Below are 5,060 nucleotides of genomic sequence, written 5' to 3' on the forward strand. Positions count from 1 at the left end.
AGGAGGAGGAGGAGGAGGAGGAGGAGGAGGAGGAGGAGGGAGGGGAGGAGGAGGAGGAAGAGGAGGAGGAGGATGAGGAGACAGCAGAGATATCAGATAGAATATGCAAGAGATGCAGGGCACTGTAGAGAGATGGAAGCAGGGGAAAGTGAGGCAAAGAAGGAACAAATACTGACACTAAATGACACTCCCTATTTGCACACTGTCTGAATGCCTCATTTAGGTCTCCCTATGAGGCAAAGCCGTATTTTTTGCTTTGGTTTGATTTGGGGGCTTTTTTTTTTTTTTAAGACAGAGTCTTGCTCTGTCACCCAGGCTGGNTGACACTAAATGACACTCCCTATTTGCACACTGTCTGAATGCCTCATTTAGGTCTCCCTATGAGGCAAAGCCGTATTTTTTGCTTTGGTTTGATTTGGGGCTTTTTTTTTTTTTTTAAGACAGAGTCTTGCTCTGTCACCCAGGCTGGAGTGCAGTGGCGTGATCTTGGCTCACTGCAACCTCTGCCTCCCTTGTTCAATTGATTCTCCTGCCTCAGCCTCCCAAGTAGCTGGCACTACAGGCGCCCGCCATCACACCCGGCTAATTTTTTGTATTTTTAGTAGAGACAGGATTTCACCGTGTTAGCCAGGATGGTCTCGATCTCCTAACTTCATGATCTGCCCACCTCGGTATCCCAAAGTGCTGGGATTACAGGTGTGAACCACTGCGCCTGGCCTGCTTGTTTCTTTTATAGGCAGGGTCTCCCTCTGGTGCCCAGGCTGGAGTGCAATGGCACAATTCAAGGCTCACTGCAACCTTGAACTTCTGGGTTCAACTGATCCTCCTGCTTCTGCTTCAGCCCACCAAGTAGCTGGAACTACAGTCACTGTGCCTGGCTAATTTTTTTTTTTTTTTTTTAATCTTTAGTAGAGACAGAGTCTTGCAGTGTTGCCTAGGCTGGTCTTGAACTCCTGGTCTAAAGCGATCCTCTCACCTCATCCTCCCAATGCACTGGGATTTACAGGCATGAGCCACCATACCTGGCCACAAAGCAGTATTATTATCACGTTTTTACAGATGAGCAAACGGAGGCTCAGAGAGGTGAAGTGAATTGCCCAAGATCATACAGAAACAGGCAGAGCTGGGATCTAAATTCAGACTCCGAGGTTACAAACACTGCTCTTCTTCTTCTTCTTCTTTCTTCTTTCTTCTTTCTTCCTCTTCCTCTTCTTCTTCTTCCTTCTCTCTCTCTCTCTCGCTCTCTCTCTCTCTCTCGACAAGCTCTCACTCTGTCTCTCAGGCTGGGATGCAATGGCTTAATCACAGCTTACTGAAATTTCAACCTCCTAGGCTCAAGCAATCCTCCCACCTTGGACTCCTGAGTAGCTGGGACTACAGGCTGCACCACAACCACACCTGGCTAAATTACTTTTATGTTTATTTTTTGAGTTATTTTTTGAGACAGGGAGGGTCTTGCTCTGTCACCCAGGCCGGAGTGCAGTGGCTTGATCTCAGCTCACTGCAACCTCCACCTCCTGGGTTCAAGCAATTTTTGTGCCTCAGCCTCCCGAGCAGCTGGGATTACAGGTGCCCGCCACCACACCCATCTCTCTGTGTGTGTGTGTGTGTGTGTGTGTATTTTTAGTACAGACAGGGTTTCACCATGTTGGCCAGGCTGGTCTCGAACTCTTGGCCTCAGGTGATCCACCCGCCTCAGCTTCCCAAAGTGCTGGGATTACAGGCATAAGCCACTGCACCCAGCCGATAATTTTTTTATTTTTGTTTTTTGTAGAGGAAGTCTCACTATGTTGCCCAGGCTGGTCTCGAACTCCTGGCCTCAAGTGATCCTCCAGCCTCAGCCTCCCGAAGTTCTGGACAACCCGTGCACACCACCATGCCCTACTCAGACACTGCACTTCTAATCGCTACCTTTTAATTCACAAGTCAGAGACCCAGAAAGAAAGAGGAAGACACCATTAAATACAGAGAAAAGCAGAAAAACACAGACGCTAAGAAATAGGAGGCAGGGGGAATCGAGAGAGAGAGAATGGAAAGAAACAGAGAAATGACCAGAGAAAGACAGATGAGCAATGACAGTGGGAGTTCCGAGGACTGAGGCTCCTCTCCCTCAATCCCCACCCCCTCTTTTCTTTTCTTTTCTTTTTTTTTTTTTTTTTGACAGAGTCTTGCTCTGTTGCCCAGGCTGGAGTGCAGTGGCACGATCTTAGCTCACTGCAACCTCCACCTTCAGGGCTCAAGTGATTCTCGTGCCTCAGCCTCCCGAGTAGCTGGAATTACAGGCACGCACCACTGTGCCTGGCTAATTTTTGTATTTTTAGTAGAGATGGGGTTTCACCATGTTGGCCAGGCTTGTCTTGAACTACTGGCCTCAAGTGATCTGCCCATCTCAGCCTCCCAAAGTGCTGGGATTACATGCGTGAACCACTGCACTCGGCCCTCCCACCCTCTCACTGAAATTCTCCCCTTTGGGGTGGATAGCAACCTCAGGCATGTACCCTCCCAACCTGGGACCCAACCTAATACCCTAACATCCTGCTGGCAGTGGCTGTTCTCGCTGGGCAGGCGTCCCAAAGCACATTGAGCCAGATTCAGGCAGAGTGGAACTGGCCCCTCAGCCATCAGTGGAGGTGGCCTGGGAGGCCCTACCCTGAACGGGGTCTCCCCAAGGCGATGCAGAAACTGGGACATGCTCTGATGAGCATGGGGCTGGCTGGAGTGAGGCTTGTAGGTGGTCCCCATGTGGGGATTAAGATGTCAGCTCTTTAATCCCAATGCTGTTCCCATCACAGGCTGACCAGGGTCGGTCCCAGGGCCCAGCCAGGGACACAGAGGTGGGAGAAGAGAGGGAGAAATAGACTCAGAGGTCCTGAGAAAGACAGGCAGAGAGAGATGATGGAGAAAAACACGTGGAGACACTGAAAAGAGATGGAGAGGAAGAGGAAGAGACAGATAACGCAGGGATGGCAGAGAGATCCTGGAAAACAGAGACCGGGAGGAGAAAGAGAGCCACTGTGAAAAGGGGAAGACAGCGATGTCCAGAGAGAGGAAAGACAGAGACCCTAAAACAAAGATAAATAAAGAGAACAGAAATGAAGAGAGATAGAGAGACCTGAGAGAAAAAGAAAAAGACCTGAGAGAAAAAGAAAAAGAAAAAGAGAGAAACAAAGAAATCCAGTCTAATTACAAAGAGATAGAAACGCCAAGGCAGGAGGATCACTTGAGCCCAGGAGTTTGAGACCAGCCTGGGCAACATAATGAGACCTGGTCTCTACAAATATTTTAAAAATTAGGTAGGCATGGTGGCACGCACCTCTAGTCCCAGCTACTTGGGAGGCTCAGGTGGGAGGATCACTTGAGCCCAGGCGGTCGAGGCTGCAGTGAGCTGTGATGGTGCCACTGTACTCCAGCCTGGGCAACAGAACAAGACAGACGGAAGGGAAGAGAAGAAGAAAGGGAAAAGAGGGGAGGGGAGGGAAGAAAGAGGCTGGGCACGGTGGCTCACGCCTGTGATCCTAGCACNAGGTTGTGGGAAGAGGGGAGCAGAGGGTCTGTTCTCCTGGTTCAAGGTGGGGAGGCTGAGTACTGAGGGCCCAAAAGCCCGACTCTGAGGGTGCAGGAGGCTGGGAAGTTGGACTTCTAGGTCCCAAGGGAAGAAGAAAGTGGGGGCCTGGTCTCCTGGATCTCAGGGAGGAAGGAGCTGGGGATCTGAACTCCTGGGCCTGAAGAATGAGGGCCCGAGACGAGGACTCCTGAGTCTGAAGGAAGAGAGAGCTGGGGGCGAGGGCTCCGATGAGAAACCCGATGGGCACCAGCTGAGTACCGGCTCCCTGTAGCTCTCCGGCCGCTGGGGCCCGGTGTTCACAGTGCAGCTGGGCCCGCGCCCTGCCGTGGTGCTGTGCGGCTACGCAGCGCTGCGGGACGCGTTAGTGCTACAGGCGGATGCCTTCTCCGGCCGCGGGTCCATGGCAGTCTTCGAACGCTTCACACGCGGACACGGTGAGGCCCGGGCGCTGGCCGTGCCGGCCTGCACACCTCAGGCTGGGCCCGTAAACGGTAGAGGCGGGCAAAGGGGGGCGGGGCCTAATAGAGACTCCAGCTAATGAGGTGCAAACGGCCGAGAGAGGGCGCAGCGGCGCTAAAGCGTAAGGTTCGAATCGAGGTTCATCCTGCAGCCAAGAGGAGAGAAGAGCCTAAGAGTCAAAGCCCGAGAGCCAGCCTAGGTCAGCAATCGAGCCCAGCAAACGCGGGGCCAATGTGTGGATAGGGCACTTAGAGGTCTGGTAAAGAATCAAAGCGCAGGAAGTCGGCCGCAGGAGTCGGAGGCCCCGAAAGGGATGTAGCCAGTGACCTGGCGCTTCCTGGATGGGGCGTGGCCGACTCCCGGGCCCGCCTCCTTTCCTGTCCCTACCACAGGAATCTTCTTTTCTAACGGGCCGCGCTGGTTGACACTGCGCAATTTTGCAGTTGGAGCGCTGAAGGAGTTGGGGTTAGGTACACGGACCATCCAGGCGCATGTCCTGGAGGCAGCGTCTTGTCTGCTAGACGAAATGCAAGCCACCATTGGTGCGGCCTGGCTGGGAGGGCAGGAGGGCCTGGTGTGGGAGTGGCCCTTGGACTGCCAAGATGAGGCCACGGGAAGGTATTTGGGTGGAAGGAAGCCAGTAAACCCATGGGGCTGGCTGGGGGCAGGACCATTCGTTATGACCACTGTCCTGTTCCTACCCCCAGGAGCCCCGTTTGACCCCGTGCGACCACTGGATAATGCTGTATCCAATGTTATCTGTTCTTGTCTTCGGGAACCGCTATGGCTACGGGGACCCGGAGTTCCTGAGGCTCCTGAACCTCTTCAGTGACAACTTCCGCATCATGAGCTCCAGATGGGGCGAGGTGAGAGGGCCGGCCACAGTCTCTCCCTTGTGCGTCCAGCCTTATGCCAAATCCCGAGTACACAGACCTACCTACAGTGGATCATTAGAATGGGACAGTTAGATTCTTGGAAGAGTTCTAGAACCTCCAATATCAATGTCCTGGTCCAATCTCCCTGAAGGGAAACTAAG

General features: G+C 53.0%; 1 pseudogene; it reads left to right on the forward strand.

Annotated features, from left to right (window-relative positions):
• Nucleotides 1-2,673: 2,673 nt before the first annotated feature.
• Nucleotides 2,674-5,060, forward strand: part of LOC112611972 — a 9,104-nt pseudogene continuing 6,717 nt past the window's right edge.

This window comes from Theropithecus gelada, chromosome 19, assembly GCF_003255815.1.
Source record: "Theropithecus gelada isolate Dixy chromosome 19, Tgel_1.0, whole genome shotgun sequence".
In the NCBI taxonomy this organism is placed as follows: Eukaryota; Metazoa; Chordata; class Mammalia; order Primates; family Cercopithecidae; genus Theropithecus; species Theropithecus gelada.